Source organism: Acinonyx jubatus, chromosome A1, assembly GCF_027475565.1.
Source record: "Acinonyx jubatus isolate Ajub_Pintada_27869175 chromosome A1, VMU_Ajub_asm_v1.0, whole genome shotgun sequence".
NCBI classification, from domain to species: domain Eukaryota; kingdom Metazoa; phylum Chordata; class Mammalia; order Carnivora; family Felidae; genus Acinonyx; species Acinonyx jubatus.
The window spans coordinates 129,507,356-129,526,381 of NC_069380.1; the positions used below are offsets into that span (position 1 = coordinate 129,507,356).

The 19,026-nt window shown below is 38.8% G+C and overlaps 1 long non-coding RNA gene across 1 annotated transcript in view; it reads right to left on the bottom strand.

The window, feature by feature from the left end:
* Nucleotides 1-19,026, bottom strand: part of LOC128315776 (uncharacterized) — a 201,507-nt gene that overhangs the window by 171,471 nt on the left and 11,010 nt on the right. Inside the window, exon 2 of the long non-coding RNA XR_008298857.1 lies at nt 8,132-8,222. This is a non-coding gene — a long non-coding RNA (uncharacterized LOC128315776). The remainder of the gene's footprint in view (nt 1-8,131; nt 8,223-19,026) is intronic.

The following is a 19,026-nucleotide window of genomic DNA, read 5'->3' on the forward strand; positions in this document are numbered from 1 at the left end:
TCATCATAGTAGCATTATTATGCTCAAATGTGTTTACTTTCAGATTTAGGTTGTGTTTGCTGTGAAGGAGTGTGCTTGTGTGCGTGTGTGTGCATGTGTGTGTCACTAAAGAGAGCTCAGAAGTTATCACTTATGCAGTTTAGGTCATCATATGATGTGCATATTATGCCAAACATGTAGCAGCAATGCCTGAATGGCTTACCCTTTTGTGTTCTTCAGTTATTTCAATGGGCCATTGTAACTCTATGACCTAGCCAACCCCTTATAATTTCAATGAAAATTTTGATTTGCTTTTTTAATATTAAGTAATGGTTGTGATGGCTAATTTTATATATCATCAACTGTTCTGGGCCATGGGATGTCCAGATGTTTGGTGAAATACGATTCTGAGTATTTCTGTGATGGTGTTAACATTCAAGTGAGTAGACTAAGTAAAGCAGATTCCTTCCCTGGTGCCTAATGTGGACCAGTCTCATCCACATCAGTTAAAGGCCTGAATAAAACAAACAGGCTGATCCTTCCCTGAGTAAAAGAAGTTTTCCTACTGGACTGCCTTGGAACTGAGAAATCAGTTTTTTTCTTGCCATCTGACTTGAGCTGGGACTTTGGATTTTGCTCGGTCTGGAGCGTGTTGGCCTGTAGAGAGGAACTACACCATAAATTCTTCTGGGTTTCCAGCTTGCTGACTCACCCTACAGATCCTGGGATTTACCAGTCTCCATAATCACATGAGCCAATTCCTGACAATAAACCTGTCTCCCACTCCTTCTTCCATCTCTCTCCTCCCCACCCCCATGTATATAAAGATGTAGAAACTGAGTCATGTTACCAGTACGTAATAGAACCTGGATTTAAACACTGTCTTCACAGTTCACTATACAAAGGTCAAAAACAAATAAAAACAAAAACAGAGTCAGCGGCAAAGTGGCTGAAACTTCTACTTTGGTCTATGCCACGACATTTCTAGTGCCTGTTGTGCATTTTTTCATCTCTCATCTATAGGCAGTTATTGTATATCATTTTGGGAATAAAACATTTTCATTCAGTATGGAAATCTCTTCCATTTAATGAGAGTCCTCATTCTATTTATGTTATGTCATTACTGATCTGGTTGGGTTTAATTCTACTATTTTCCATTTGTTTCAACTGCTTTTTTCCCCCCTCTGTTTCTGACATCTTCTGGGATAATTGAGTATTTGTGTAGTATTCCATGTTACTTCCTCTATTGGCTTTTCTGTTTACTTCTTTGTATTATATTTAGTGGGTGCTCTAGTCCTGAAATTATGTACTCTTTTTTTTTATTTTTTTTTAACGTTTATTTATTTTTGAGACAGAGACAGAGCATGAATGGGGGAGGTCACAGAGAGAGAGAGAGACACAGAATCGGAAACAGGCTCCAGGCTCTGAGCTGTCAGCACAGAGCCCGATGCAGGGCTCGAACCCACGGACCGTGAGATCATGACCTGAGCCGAAGTCGGACGCTTAATCGACCAAGTCACCCAGGTGCCCCCTGAAATTATGTATTCTTAACCTACCACAATCCACTGAGAAGTAAGATTGTGTCACTTGATGTAAAACTGGTAAACAGGTACCACCTGAATTTCATTTAACACCTCATCTTTTGTGCAATTATTATAGATATCACATTTGGCTATGTGATAAATTCTAAAATACAATACTATCTATTTGCTTTTAAAAACTCAGGTGTCTTTTAAATAAACTAAGAGAAGGGGGAAAGAGGACAAATCATACCTTTACAATTTCCAGCGCTCTTTGTTTCTGAGTTTCATCTGTTATCATTCTCTTCAGGCTGAAGAACTTCTTTTAGCTGTTTTTCTAAGGCAGGTGTGTTGGCACAACTTCTGTCAGCTTTTAATTATCTGAAGATGTCTCCTTCACCCCCAGTTTTGAATTATATTTTTGCTGAATCTAGAATTCTGTGCTGACATAGTTGCTTTCACTATTTTAAAGATATTCCTTCATGGTCTTGCCGCCTTTGTGCTCTGATGAGAAGTGAATTATCTTGTGTGTAAATTATCTTCTCTTTATCTTTAGATTTTACAGGTTTGACTGTGATATCACTACATGTGTTTAAGTTTTTATTTACCCTGCTTGGGATTTGCTAAGCTTCCTGAATGTATAAGCTAATGTTTCCATGAAATTTGGGAAAGGTCTATCTATTATTTCTTAAAAAAGAACAAAAAAACTGGGGGTCATTTCCTCTCTCTCTGGGACTGCTATTACATGGCCAGGTTGTTTGTACAATCCCCATCCTCAAGAAATGTTTGCTAATTGTTGTTACTGGGTGACTTTCTTTCCCACAGAAGAATCCCAGCCTACGGGCTTGCTACTGGTAGATAACACTTTGCATTCTGATGCCCTATCGTGTTATTTCCTACCTGCCAGCACCCCCTACTACTTTCTGGAGTCCATGATGACAAATCTGTCTTTTATTATGACATGTTGGTAGGGAAGTCTTAGGAAGCAGTGTTGTATGACCATGTGAATCTTTATTAAGTAGTTAAGCCTGTCCTTTTCCCCATCACACCACCTCCTGACGGTGGTTCACCTCTCACAGGTTGCTCTATTCTGAAACATTAACTAGGCTCTACGCACCCAAATCTTGGTATTCAATACCTTCAAGACAAAATATCAAAATATTATCTTCAGTACCGAGCACTTGTCAGGATGTGTATTGCAGTAAGAGAAATGTTTGTTCTTAAGACAGGGACAATAGTATTAGAGGAAAAGAGGGTATGGGAATGAGGAAATTTAATTTTGGAGAATGTACCACAGTTTATTTATCCATTCACCTACTAAAGGACATCTTGGATGCTTCCAACTTTAGGCAACTATGAATAAAGCTGCTATAAACGTTTGCGTGCAGGTTTTTGTATAGACATAAATTTTTCAACTCCTTGCAGTAAATACCAGAGTGAAATTATTGAATGGTGTGATAAGGGTATATTTAGTTTTGTTAGAAACTGCCCAGCTATCTTCCAAAGTGGCTGTACAATCTTACATTCCCACCAGCAAAGAATGAGAGTTCCTGTTGATCCATTGCCCACCAGCATTTGGTGTTGTCAGTATTCTGGATTTTGGCCATTCTGATAGGTGTCTAATGGTAGCTCATTGTTATTTTCATTTGCATTTCTCTGATGACATTTGACTGGAGCAGTTTTTCATATACTTGTCATCTGTGTATCTTCTTCGATGAGATGTCTCTAAGGGCTTTGGCCTGGTATGTAATCACTTTGCCTTTTTTTTTTTTTTTTTTTACTGAGTTTTAACAGTTCTTTGTATATTTTAGAAAACAAGCCTTTATCAGTTATGCATTTGCATATTTTCTCCAGGTCTGTGGTTTATCTTCTCATTCTCTAGAGGATTTACTTTTCAGCCTGGTTAACTTATAGTGATCTTCAAGTCAGCTAAAACCTCTAGGGCAACTGAATTCATAGAATATGAAGACTTTCTTCGCTATATGTTTTTCCTGGGATCCATATTTCACTAGAAAGTTTTCAGAACTACTTGCAGAGGCTAATTTCATATAAATTTAAGTAAGAACATGACAAGATTATGTATTAGGTTTTCAATACCCAATAAAATTGTAACTAACACCTAATTTATAAAACAAAATAAGTTCTCCAACATGGAAATCCAGAAAGCTCTGTGCACTTTCCCAGTCTTTTACAGATGGTGGGATTTCCTAAGTTGGTGGCAAAATTTGCAAGAGGGGAAAAGGAAAGATATTTTTCTCCTTTTCTATCTTTTCTTTTACACAGTAGGGTTTTAAAATTTTTTTAATGTTTATTTATTTTTGAGAGAGTGAGAACAAGCAGAGGAGTGGCAGAGAGAGGGGGGGGGGCTGACAGAGGATCCAAAGCAGGTTCCATGCTGACAGCAGTAAGCCTGATGCAGAGCTCGAACCCACAGTGAGATCATGACCTGAGCCGAAGTCAGACACTCAACCGACTGAGCCACCCAGGCACCCCCACAGTAAGGGATTTTTAAAATAGCACATCTATACTGTCATATAAAGAAAAGAAGATTTTATGAAATGAAAGCAAGAACATTTTATTACCCCTCCCTGGGAAATGGCAACTTGTGGGAGAGGAAAGGGACAGAGATGGATTGCACTTGTACTGGTCAGCTTGGACCTGCCATTACAACATATGATAAGTGGAGTAGCTTGAACAACTGAAATTATTTCTCAATGTTCCTAGAAGTCCAAGATAAAGATGACAGCAGGGTCAGTGTCTAATGAGAGCTCTCTCCCTATATTTCAGATGACCACCCTGTCACTGTGTCCTCATATGGCAGAGAGAGAGAGAGAGAAAACTCCGGTATCTCTTCTTCCTCACAAAAGAGTACAAGCCCAGTTGAATCAGGGCCTCACCCTTCATTTAACCTTTATCACCTCCTTACAGACTCTATCTCCAAAGTCACTCACATTGGGGGTTAAGGGCTCAACACATGAAATTGGGAACACAATTCAGTGCATTGAAACACTTATTAAACCCACAAAGATAACTGAGGAAAGGTAAAATACAATACTTGAGACATTTTTTACAATTCAGTATAAGCAAATGAGAATGTAATGGCATAAATGAAAAAAAATAAATAACCTGTGAAAAATGGTGAACCAATCCAGGCTCAGTCACTATCAAATGAAAAAGAAAGTCACACATTTGCAATATAAAACTATCATCGTGGCTAAGATGAGTGTTAGCTGCAAAGGGCAATGTGCTGTATGTGAAGAAGCCGGAAGCTCAATGATTTTCTCCCAAAGTTTTATAGGTAGTCAAGTTCCAGCTATAGCTAATTATCCAAAAGGCAGCTGTTGTTACAGAAACAGCATGACTGCATGTATCTGTGTAAATATACTATCCCTCAGCCCATATATGTACATTTTTGTTGTAGGGGCTTCAGGGACAAGGGGGCTGAGAGGAGGGGGGGGAGAGAGAGACAGAGAGAGACAGAGAGGGAGAGAGGGAGGGGGGAGAGAGAGAGATTGGGTACAATAGAAAGTGAAAGAGAAGAAGGGAGAAAATAGGAGCATTACCTTTTGGCATATTTCCCAGCAGCCTAAACAAAGTCATTTTGGGGAGGAAACAGAATTGTTTGAGATAATTGAATCATGGAATGTGACCTTACAGGACCAGAATATAGCTGCAGTGATAATTATTAAATAATGGTGAGAGGGATCCATATATTTTGGCACAAAACTAAATATACTTGCAATGATTTTTTAAATTAAAAAAATTCTTTGTTTTCTTCTCTGAAAACTTCTCTCCCCTTGAATGAAAATCATACTTACTGACTCACTAAATAGGCTGTGGTCGAAGTCAGAGTGTGTGACTTCCAAGACTGGGTCACAAAAGGCATGGGGCTACTTCCTCCCCATCTCTCAGGTCCCTTACTCTGGGGGAGCCAGTTCTCATGTTGAGAGGACACACAGGCAGCTCTGGACAGAGGCCAGTGTGTCAAGGAAAGGAACCTGCTTCGAACAGTCAGGTGAGGGTGGCACCTTACAAGTGCATCCTCCCACCCCAGTCAAGCCTTCAGATGGTGACACCCCAGCTGACATCTTAACTGTACCCACGTGAGACACCCTAAAGCAAGCCCCAGCAGCCAAGCTGCTCCTGCGTACCTCACCCACAGAAACTGAGATAATGATTGTTCCTCATTTTAAGCTAATTTGTAAGCTGCTAAGTTTATTAAGTGAAATAATATAGGCTTGTTATTTTAAGTTGTAGTAACATAAAGCTAATATAATATCCAATATGTATTACATAGCTAACAGTACATCTGATATCTAATAACTAGTGTAATATCTAATGTTCAACAGGGGAAAGGTCAATTGATTTTTTTTATGTCTTTTTTTAATTTATTTTTGAGACAGAGAGAGACAGAGCATGAATGGGGGAGGGTCACAGAGAGAGGGAGACACAGAATCTGAAACAGGCTCCAGGCTCTGAGCTGTCAGCACAGAGCCCGATGCGGGGCTTGAACCCACAGACCCTGAGATCGTGACCTGAGCCGAAGTCGGACGCTTAACCGACCGAGCCACCCAGGCGCCCCAAAGGTCAATGGATTATTGAATAACAAATGTATTGATTAAGGTTCCGTTTGCATTTCTATTATCAACTATACTCATGTGTTTCACTAAACTCTTTATTCTGCCTTTATCTCCATCATTGGTGCTTGTCAGTAAATAAAAGTGACTAAACTTAATAAAGCCATTGAAATTTTTTGCCTTTCATTTTTTTGTAATAGGAACCTCATCCCAGTAATTAAGAATCAAGTCACACTCTGACAGTATGGAGCCTGCTTGGGATTCTTCTCTCCCTCTCTCTCTGCCCCTCCCCTGCTCGCTCGCTCACTCTCTCTCTCTCTCTCTCTCTCAAAAATAAATAAATTTAAATGAGAGAGAGAGAGAGAGGGAGAGGGAGAGAGAGAGAGAGAAACCAAGTCATAGAGCAAAAAAATCAAAATCCATACTAGGAAAAGAATTATCTCACACCCCCCTCCCCTGGAACTAATTCTGTCCTGGTCACAAGAAATTTTAGGACCTTTAAGAACCTAGCTTAGAGAATCAAAAGTTAGGCAGATGACTTCTGATTCTGCTCTGATGTTGGTTTTGAGCTTCATTAGGCTATTCTCTTATTCCTGCTAGCCAAACTCTGGCTGTCCTATTCTTCCCATTGTATAAATCTTTCCTTTGGTTTCTTGGATGATTCTCCAGACTTTATGAGACTAACAGAGCCACAGTTATGCTCTTAAAACCAAGTAAACAATCCCAAATAATTATCACTGTCCTTCTATGTCAACTCCTGACCTCCTTGAATTTCTCCTGCTATTACTCAAACTATCATTTGTTAGGGGGTAATCTAACCCCCAAAATCTTTCTCATTCTTATATGACCAGACCTTAAATATGTGTCACAGTCTCTTAGTTCCCTCCTTCCTCCTTATTAATACCTTTTATTTTAAGGCCAAATGCCTCAAATCAACAACACCTGAGTAATTTCCCTTACTAAATATGCATGTTTATTCATTTTTTGATTTTTAATTTAATTTTTATCTGCCAATAATAAGTTTAATTTCAATTTTCTAGCATACAGTTCTCATAAGGAAGTTGCATCTTCCCAGGTAACTATATTTGTTCCTTTTTATTGTTTCGTCTTTGGTTGGGCTATAATAAAATTCAATAATTTTATGGTTGGGAGAATTACTGGAAAAGACAGCAAATATTCCATACATCTTCAGATCCATTGCAAACTCAAAATATTGTCAACCGGGGCTTGCATAGTTATAATTTGAACTGCTTATTTCAAATGAATACTTATTACATTATACAAGGTCCTAAGATGGGTTATGTTAATTCTAAGTACTTAGAGGGGAAAAAAAAGGTATTATCCCTTCTGCTACTAGAGAGTTTCTTGACTTAGGTATTTCGATGGGGAGGGAGATAATATGAAACCTATTATTTCTATAGGTACCTCTCTAGAAATATACATGCTAGCAAAGCATAGATTAGCCTTTAGGAAGTGAGTTTTAGATTCGAGTAAACGCCCAATCAAAAAAGATTGGCAGTCCACTGAAAATATTTGTGACACCAAGTTGGATACTGATACCACTTTGTCCCAGGGCAGTTCAAGATAGATTTCTACTGCTTCCCCATGACCAATTAGTAATCTAATCCTATTCAATATCTCATACCCTATAACTTACCAGTTTTGCTATCTCATAATGTTCCTGTCCAGTTATTCAAGTCATGTTTATAAAGGTGATTTTTAGAGGATAAAGGCAGAGAGGAACAAAGGGAAGCAAAAATGAAAGGAGAAAAGAAGAGGAAAAGAAAGCGGGAATGGAAGCATTACAGGAACAAAGCAGTTGCCTGGAAGAAAGGTGAAAGAGGGAGAAGAAAATGTGGATGCTTATAAGGATCACAAGAAACTGGAAAGAAGTGCAAAGAATTAAGGTGACCTTTTAAGAAGAGAGTAAAAGGAGTAGGGTGAGGTTACTTCATTCATTTAATAAGCATCCAATATGTACTATGCTAAGCAGTGAGGCAGGTCTTTTCTATAAGGTAAGGAACAATTTATGTCAGAATGCAAAAGACTTACTACCTGTTGTAAATATTCTAACCAGGAGTGAAACTGAAATATTCTTCTGATTACAGTCAGATGCATTAGCTGCTTTATACTGGCCCTTTTCATTCTGTAAAAGAAAAAAAAAAAGAATTATGGAAGACTAGATTTTTTTTTAGTTTTTTTTTAATGTTTATTTATTTTTGAGACAGAGAGAGACAGAGCGTGAACAGGGGAGGAGCAGAGAGAGAGGGAGACACAGAATCCGAAACAGGCTCCAGGCTCTGAGCTGTCAGCACAGAGCCCGACACGGGGCTCGAACTCACGGATCGTGAGATCATGACCTGAGCCGAAGTCGGACGCTTCACCGACCAAGCCACCCAGGTGCCCCAGACTAGATTTTTTTTAAAGCAAAGCAACAGAGGCTGGATAAAATAACAATCACAAAACAGAAGAAATTTCTACATAGGACATATGATTACAGGGCATGAGGGAAACCTTTATTCGCCTACATCTGCCCTCAGAAAGCACCTCAGTTTCGTGTGTTTCTAATCTCGTTCTCATGGCACAGGAAAGTAGAAGGAGGCATCCTTTTCCTGCCCCAGATTTCTTCTAATCCCTACAACAGGAACCTCTGACTTCTCATATATAACAGGTAGAAACATCCAGACATTCTTCCCTTTCTCAGTTTCTTTTCCTATGTGAGAAGTGATTTATCCGGTTGAGATAGTAAGAAGATGACTTCTATTAATATCTATTTTTCTATCTGGTAGTGTTATATGCCGAAGGCCTTTACGTATCCATGGTCTCAGACTCCTTGTCCTGCTTTTGGTAAGGGAGAAACAAGCGGATGTTCTCCATGCAGCGAGCTGGAGAAGCATTCTCTGCAAACTGACCCTTCCCTCACTCAGATGGGTGGGTCTGAACTCATGGTCTGAACTTGATGATATGCTGAAGAACAGAAGGTAGAGGAAGCACGAGGAAACCCATTTTACCGTGAGATTCAGGCTAAATTCTTTAGTTCGGTTTTACAGGCAATAAACTGAATATATTGGTCCCTATGTTCCCCCTGTGTGTATTTTTCAGCGGGTTTAGGGTATTAGCAATTATCTTCCTCAAGCCACAATAAGGAAGCTTTAGCTGAAATGAAACTTATGTGTGGGAAGAATGTCTAATCAAACTTGAATGTTCCATTAGTTCCTTGGTTTGAATGGGTATATCATTTTCCTACTGAGAGCAGGGCCCAAGGGTTGTGCAGGCAAACTATTAGTGGAGAAGAGAGAAGAGAAGGCTGGGAGATACTGGTACACGTAGAGGGATATGGGCACTGGGGACCATGGGGCAGCCAAGTTGCTAAATAAAAAAAGGAAGACACAAGAAAGGAATGGAAAGACACTAAAAACTACAATTTACCATCCATATATTTTTTTCGAGGAAGAGCCTTTACGTGAAGTAATAGCTAGCATCTTTATTTAACAGATGCCTAGAAAACTTTGGATAGAGGAAAATTCAGAAGAAATGTATGGAGGCAAAAATAATTACGTTTCACAAAGAGAGAGATCCTCCCTCCCCAAAAGACACAAACAAAAAGGAAATAAGTAAAACTTTGAGGAGCTTATTTTATGTTCCCCCCAGGCTTTCTCTTCACCAAACGTATTTACTTACATGTACCCAGAGAATAAATATTTATTTTTACAGATTTTACCTTGTGGATTAGAGAAGTTAACTAGTTTACCTGAAGTTATACCTAACCACTGGTGAACAAAGGACACCAGAGTTTGGCCCATCACGAGTTCAAAGAAAGAGATCCCCCACCACAACTACTATCATTGCCCTGCAAACTTGATATTGTGTCTGCACCCTTTCCAGAATGTATCCTTCTCAGCTTCTGCTTCTTTGGCTAATTAGCTTTTATTCCAAAACTAGAGTGGGTACGTTATATCGGTTGAGACTAGGTCGTGTGTCCACCCTCTGAATGCAAAGGAAGCTAGAAAAGCAAGTATGTGGCTTTTAATGTTTACAGTGAGAGATGACCTCTGTGTCCCCACAAGACTGATATATATATATGTATATATACATATATATATACATATATATATATATGTATATATATATGTATATATATATATAAATAAAATCAGGATGGTTTCAGGTTACCAGCACCCAAATAATGCAAATATCCATCATAAATACTGAATAGATAAAAACCCATACTTATTCAGTTACACTAACTACATTTCCAGTGCTCAATAGATATATATGGCTATTTGCTTCCATATTGGACATTGTAAATCAAGAACAATTCCATCATCACAAAAACTTCTCCTGAACAGTACTGGCCTAGATAAAACCTCTCATTTTATTAATATGCAAACCAAAGCCCCTGGAGGTTAACCGATTTATCAAGATCCCAGAACCTGCTAATGTTCAATTCAAAACGAGGTACAAATTTCTTGTCTCCCTCTTTTGATTCCTCTATCCATCACAAGTTACTGTCTTTCAACTTACAGTTGTAAACGTTATGTTTATATTGATTCGTTTCTCCAATTTGTCAAAAGCTTTGGATTCCAAAGTCTGTGTTTCATTGTATTAATTTGAAGGACCGGAAAGCTTCACTGAAAAGCTTTTATGGCTTTAAAGATAGTTATTTGCAGAGCCCGGATATAACAAGTGTTTTCTGACTCAGTCTTCAAATGCTTTGTTGCAGAGAATATCAAGAGAACAATCTGGAAGTTTTTCATTTAGCCAGTTATAGAAAGGAGACAAAACTCAGGCAGAAGAGCGACGTTAAAGAAAAGACGCCTGTGCATCATTAGCACTAGCTATGGAGAGTCTAGATGCCATCAGCAGGATGGTGGAGTCATTTTCAGCCAGCCAACAAGCTGACCTCTGATGTGGGATGCGGCTCTTCAAACGTTTCCCAAAGGCTAGCTATAGCTAAAGAAACAGATCCAAGAGAAATATTTACTCCCACACCTGCTCAAAGATGCTGGCTGTCTTCCTGCTTGGAGACTCACTTGAGGCACTGCTAACAACTGAGAGCTGTGGGGAGCACACTAAGCCTCTTCTTGGCCCGCGGTGGGGGTGCTCAAAGGAAGGCTCAGACTCCAGGGAGATGCACTTACTTTTACTCCCAAGGAGAAGCGAGAGCATGCCTGTTGCCACAGAGACTGTGTGGTGACCAACACCCTAATTAAGGGGGACTCTGAGGGAGCAGTATTTTCATGTTTCAGCTTTCAGACTTGGTATCTTCAGCAGGATCGAGACGCTACACTCCTGGAATATATTACGATAGTCCCAAAATACTCATTTCTCTCTCCAAGCAGCACATAGAACAATGTTGAAAGAAGGTGGTGAAGACCACGCACAGCCTTAGACAGCAGGAGCTTAGACTCTAAATAGACAACACGTAGCAGTCAACCTAAAGTCAAAAACAGGCAGACAGCCCAGCTTATCTTTCAAGACTCAGCCCCACCTCGTTCCTCCCAAGTACTGACATGGGTCTTTCCCCGTAGTTTAAAGGTATCTTCTAGCCACTTCTATAATTCCTCTCATTACCCTAGAATTGTTTAAAATTTGTGTTCCCTGTTATTCATTAAGCCTCTTGAAGACAGGGAATGAGTCTCATTCTTTTTGTTTTTGTTTTCTTTCTGTTACCATTCAATACTATTGGTGATCACTACTCTGAGCTAGACACTGTTCCAGGCTCTCAGTATAGAACAGAGAAGAAAACTATTTTCAAGTTCTCCTAGAACTCACATGCTAGTTATGGCCATGTACACAAATAAATACACACACAAAAAAGTACGGGGGTGAAGAACGGTGGGAGACGACTATATTAGACAGGACGGCCAAGGAAGGTATTTCAGATGAGATAATAGACGAGCAGAAATCTGAATAATAGGAGGAAGTAAATCATGTATGTGGGTAGAGGAAGAGCATTCTAGGCTGAGGGAACAGCAAGTAGCTGGTTCAACATGTACTCACTAAATAACATAGTTACTGCTTACCTAATATGTACCAAACACCCAGGAAACAGACATGGGAAGATGCAGATGCTGGGGCAAGTAGATGAATCAAATATACTAAGACTAAAAACACACGCGCGGAGAAAGGTCTTACCAGCCTAGGGACAAGCCCCTGTCAATCCTGTTTCCTAGCACCTCTTAGATCTGTGGGGCTCACAAGCCCTGTTCTTCACAACGCTGCATAAATCCCTCCCCACAAGGCCTATAATAACCATCAGTGTACCTTAAACATCCAAGCCTATTTGAGTTCACTGCGATGTACGTATGTAGTCTAGGAACTATCAAAAAGTCATTCCCACAGCCCGTGCCATCACCAGCCCCCTAAATGGAAACTGAGTGTAGACAAAAGCATTCTTCTACTTCATGTGGCGAAATGCCTCAGCAAATCATGCTGGAAGCTAAAAAGGAGTCAAAAAAAGATAAGCTAACTTCCACTTCAACTGGAAAGTCAGGGCACCTTAATAAGCTAATTTTTATAAGCTCTTATCTCACTGTCTTCTGCTATCTTTTGTTCCTAAGCATACTGTAAACCCCTAAGGACAGTTATCACATATTACTACTGATTGGTCTTTGATTGTTCCTGTAGGCAGTCAATATGTGTTTATAAATGAATGACACCCTTAGGAAATAGAGTCTTGACTGAGACATCAAAGTGGGGGATCTGGGATGGCAAGGAACAGAATGGAGGTTTCCAGAGATGGAGAAAAGGAGTCTCATGAAAAAAAAAAAAAACAGGGCACAATATATTTGGAGCTGGCTGCATGTGTACGTTTTAAATATTTTCTCTGAGGAACTAACGTCAATCACAAAATGGAATGTAATGAAATATTTAAGGTAATGCTGTAGGACTTATCATTGGCAAAATTGTCAAGCCTTTGAAATATATGTTTCCTACTCACTAATACTCCTTCTGACATCATGTTGACATCACGTATGAGATTCAAACCCTCTGTACCTGAGTCCAGACACATCGCTGTATAACCACAAACACACACACACAAAGATGCTGGTCACTAAAACATGCTTGTAATCCAAAGCACTTGTATATCAAAGCGAATTTCAAGAACCATTGACTCAGTTGTGATCATGTGACATTCGGCATCACATACTACTTGTTCTGTAAGACATCGCTTGTTTATCAAGTTAAAATTTATTGGCAATGTTTGCTCATCTTGCAGAACACTCACAGAACAAGTTACTCGCATCCAAGGTATGTGTGGGTGTGTGTGTGTGTGTGTGTGTGTGTGTGTGTGTGTGTATGACATAAAATATAATATGGAAAAAAGGTATATTTATATTCCAACCAATCCTTTATCACTGTTGCTGCTTTTGCTGGTCCAAGCCATTACCTTCTCTCATTTGGGTTATTCAAGAAGCCCCACACATACATCGTATACCCCACTTCTGCCCTCTATTCATGATTGTCCAGTGGCTTCCCATCCCACTAAGGGTAAAAATCAAAGCCCTTATAATGGCCCTCAAGGCCCTACATGGTATATCTCCCCTTTCTTTTGACTTCACCTCCTTTTACTCTTCCTTTGGATTACTATCTCTCTGCCACACAGCCTTCTTGCCGATTCTCGAACATACAAGATATGTTTCCACCATTGAGAATGCTTCCTTCTTCTCTCTCATTCTGTTCAAGACAACTCAAATGTCATTGGTCAGAGGCTTTCATCACTTTGTATAAATAATAACTTATCTTTCCCCTTTGTCACCCCTGCTGCAATGTTTGGCCTTCCCGGTCTCCCTTGCCCCATTTCATTTCTTTCCATAACTCTTAATACTCTCTGACATACGAAATATTATTTGCTTGCTTGTTCATTATCTATTCTCCTTCACAAGATTAAGATCTTTGCATCCAGATTCTATCTGTTTTACTCCAGATAAATGTTTATTGACAAATTAATGAACGTTAAGAAAGATAAGGAAGAGTAGAATTTCTAGACTTTCTACTTGAGACAACAAAAACTCATAATACCAACAAAATCAAATTGGTAAGAGGATTATAGTAACAGTGATGGTGAGAATGATGAAAGGGATGATATGATGATGATGATGATGACAATGACAGTGAGAGCTATTTACTGACTTTGTATTAAGCACTGTCACTGTTTGCAATGCCTTTACCATATGTAGGCCCTATTCTTATCTCAGTTTTATAGACAAGGAAACTGAAACTTTAAGGAGTTAGATAACTTGCCCAAGAACACAGGGTTAGTAAATGTTAAGATCTATGCTTTTTAATGTCTATCTCTCTCCAAAGCCTGTGTTACTAACTGCTAATCTAACATCTCTATGGTAAGTACATCACTGTGCTAGGTCTCCCAAAGCAAAACAAAGCACAAAACAACACAACTCTAAGACTTCCTAAAGCAATAGTGCAAGAATAAAACCAGATTCATGGAATTAATAAACAGACCTCTTGATTATAATGGTAAACTATAATCCTGATTCACTGAGTAATACTAATCAAGAGGAAACAAATATAAGCCGCTACAAAGGTAACTAAAATACATATAAAAGAAAATAATTCTCCAGATTGTAATTATTTTGTTCTTGGTCTCTGCTATCTTTCAACAGCTTAGTAAACTGATCTTTTTTTTTTTTTTTTTTTTTTTTTTTTCTTTTGCTTGTCTTCATTAGTAACTCTCAAGTTTGCATTATTTTTCTCCCATGTTCGGTTTCTCCATGAAATGTGCCAACTCAGCTTCTGGTTTAGTTCAAGTCAATGCCATTCTTCTGCACTCACTTTATCACTGCACTGTATGTCAGGGGAATTGTTGTCTACAAAACAAGCGGGTGAAAATTACTTTGTTTTGTTCAGTTTCACACTGAGAAAGTTAGTGTGAAAAAATTAAAGGGGCAATTGTTTAATGAAACATTTTCTGTCTAGTAGAATAGCAGTTTCTATTTTTATTTTTAAGCTTTATTTATTTGAGAGAAAGAGAGTATACCCACATGTGTGTGCTGGGGGAGGGACCGAGAGAGAGGGAGCGAGAGAATCCCAAGCAAGCTTGCACAGTGCAGAGCCCAGCATGAGGCTCAAACCCATGAACCATGAGATCACGACTTGAGCCAAAATCAAGTGTTGGGTGCTCAACCAACCGAGCTACCCAGGTGCCCCTAAAATAACAGTTTTCAAAATTAAATGCTACTGGTGGGATATATCAAGGTGAACACACTCATGCCCCGTAACTATAAACATAAATTGATATAACCTCTCTGAGAAGGAGTGTGATACCATGTTCTTACCTGTGAATCTAATAATTCAGCTTCTGCAGCTCTAGCCTGAGAATAAATGGGAAATAAAAACAAGAAAAATATGGACAAACATGTATGCTTTAGCTTATTTATCAGAGAAATGTATTAGCAATAGGAGTATTTACAGTAATTATTGTACATACTCCTCTTCACAGTAATATGAGAACTGCTAAGTAATTATGTTACTTACATGAAATACTACACCGCCATTGGAAGACATATTTATGAAGAGTTTATATTCACACAAGGGAAATGATTATGCTGACCTACTAAATGGAAACGACTAAAGGAATTCTAAATTCCACAGAAGGTTGCATTTCAATCATGGAACACTAAAAGGGTTGGGGCACTAAAGAAATACAGGAGGATGTTGTCTCTGGGTAGTAATTGTGAGGTGACAGTTTTCACACTGTCTCTTGCATTTCAAAAAAAGTTTATAGAAAGCGTAAGTTATTTGCATAACTTAAAACTATTCACTTTTTATTTGAGGATAAAAGTAGGTTAATAGAAAATGCAACATGGATAAAATCCCAACTCTGATCATAGACTCTTTTTACCACACTTTCAAACGAGTAGAATATAGTTTCAATAGAAAAGCTTCCCCTGTTCTGACACTGAGATAAACAGGTAGACAACGCATTGTACTCATGTCAAACTGCATTGTTTTTTAAAAAGAAAGAGGGAAGGAAAGAAAGAAGGAAGAAAGAGTAGGAGGGAGGGAAGAAGGGAAGACAAAAAAAATGCATTTTTTAACAAAATGGAATGGTCATAAGTTCCCCCACTGGCTCTGTGAATCTGAGAAAGAAACCAAACTTCTTTGCACTTTTGTTTTACCAAAAAGGGAGTAATGATAAATTTTGGTGCAGTGGTTAGGAGCACAAACACTGTAACTTCATTTTGAAGCTAAACTCTGAGGCCGCCCGATCTGAGTTCAAATCCAACCTCCATCACACACCAGCTATATGACCTTGAGCAAATTAGTTCATTTTTGCATCTCAGTTCTTCTTCTGCAAAATTAGGTTAAGAAGATATTAGACTCTTGAAACTTTATTTAAAAAGAAAGTCATGTGCATAAAAAGCACTATAAAAATGTTAACTTGTGTTTTCAACCTCACTCGATGATTAATCACATTGACTTAATAGATCAGTTACTTTCTTCCAATATTCTTCTCTTACAGTTCTGCAGGTCAAAGTTAAACATGGGTATTATTGAGCTTAAACCAAGATATCAGCTGGGTTGCATTAATTTCTAGAGGCTCTGGGGGGGAAATCCATTCCCTTGCCTTTTCCAACTTCTTGGCATTCGTCGGCACATGACCCATTCCTCCACCATCAAAGTTAGTGACTTGCAGGGCTGAGTCCTCCTCATGCTGCCTCTTATGTTTTCTGCAGCCAGGCAAGGTCCTCTGCATTTAAGAACACATATTGACTACACTGAAACTACCACAGCAATCTAGGATGATCTCTCCTTCTCATCGTCTTTAACCTCAACCACACATGCAAAGTCCCTTTTGCCATGTAAATGAATATATTCACAGGTTCTGAGAATTAAGGCATGGACATCTTTGGGGCCATTTGTTTCCCTATCACACCTTCCCCTCCCATACAAATATAGATACACATGCAAGCTATACATTCAATGATATTACCTTTCTCTTTTGCTTCCATATAATAAAACAATCTAATAATGCCATAATTTTAGCTAGAATAAAAATAAAGTATTTTTGTCTTAACCATCATCTGTAACGGAAAGAGAGACTCCACTTTTTTGCCATAGCTGTTACTTATGGGAACACTAAAGCAGGCACTGTATTTCACGATCTTATTTCCAGGACTTATCAGATTAAAAGAAAAGCATATCCTTGTAACCTTCTCCAAAATCTATAATAATGCCTCTGTTTTTGCCTCTTGAAGCAGGTAGCCAAGGAAATCTCTAATTATGGACAGGTGAGACTACCATCCATTCCTCAGGGATGCTTACTCCAACTGTCTCCTGTTATTTGAGACACAAACTTCCTATCATGATATAGTCTCCATTCTTAAGGAAAAGGACTATTTTAAGAAAGTAAACATGTTATTACCTGAGATGATTAAAACAGTCATTAATACCTTGACCCAACTTCCCTTAGAAAATGGGGACACAGAGAGCAGGAGAGTAGGAAGTGATCTGGGAAAGATATGAAGAAAGGATTATCAAAGCGCAGTTGATGTGCAGGCTCTATTAGACCCACTGAAGGCCACATAGGAAACCAAGGAACCTGATGGAAGGAGGGGACTTTAAGAAATACACATCATAAATTCAGTATGTTTTCAGAGAAGGAAGAGGATGCTAGACATACCCTCCTACTCTCTTTGAGCCTCACTAAGTTGTCAGAAGTTAATGCAATGGCTGCTCCTGGGCATGAAATGCTCCTTGTCAAGACTCTGCAGAGCATGAAACTGTATGCTTATTAACAAAAGCAACAGATATTTACCAGTCACCATTTTGTGCTAGATACCCACTTAGACTTTGAGCTTCCTTACTAATACCTAATTTCTATGTGTATAAAATAGGACAGAAACACCTGCCTTGCAAAGTACTGTGAGCATTAGATGAGGGAATATATGAGAAAACACCCTGTAAAATTAAATATTTGACAAAACATTTTTGGGTAACAGTAGATGCTATTATACTTATTCATTTCTATACTATGTCCTCAAACCCACTGTGAACATAACAATTTATGTTCTATGATACATGTTTTGTATAGTCGTGAGAAATCACCATTACCACCAATAGAAAAAAAGGAAGGGAAGAAGGAAGAAAGGAAAAGAACCAAAAGAACAAAGAAAGTTAGAGATATAAAGCCTAAAAGGAAATGCTTATTTTTTTCCTTAAAGCAAATATGTATTTGTATATAGAAAGGTTTAGTGAAAAAAATCTGTAGGCAGAAAGGTGGTATTCTTGCTTTCAAGTATAATTTTAAGTTAGTTTACAGCTCCCAAATACTATTTAGTTTAGCACTTTCAGCAGAAGCTCACTTCATGGTAGAATGCCCCCTGCATAAGTGTCATGGGCCATATATAACATTATATCCAATTCCGTGGCACATCACACTCATACACACACACACACACACACACACACACACACACACAGATAAATCATTATAGGCTGTGGCACTGTGAAACAGTGTAAAGAATTCTAAATGGAGTCAGGATACCAATTTGTTATCTCCTCAGCCAATAGATTCTTGTGTGTCCCCGGACCAGTCATTCAGCCTCTCTGGACCTCAATTTCCTTAACAATAGAACTGGAAGCTGGACTAGATCATTATTAGTTGTAAAAATTGCAGTTATCTCAGGCCAAAACCAATCTGTAAACTGAATTCATTTTTCAAAGCCAACAGCGACAAGCTCCCAAGATGAACATTATAAATACAACAACTTGAGCACATGATGAGGAAGTAATCAGTAATGGGAGAATAACAGATTTACATTCCACCTTCATATTTCCGACTTGTCTTACCACCTTTAAACCATCCCCAAAGCACAATAACTAGAAACATTTTTTAAAAAATAGAAGGAAGGCACCCATGGCTTCCTTTCATTATGACACCCACTGCCCACCTGGGAGAGCTTGCGCTCCATCTGTCCCATCCT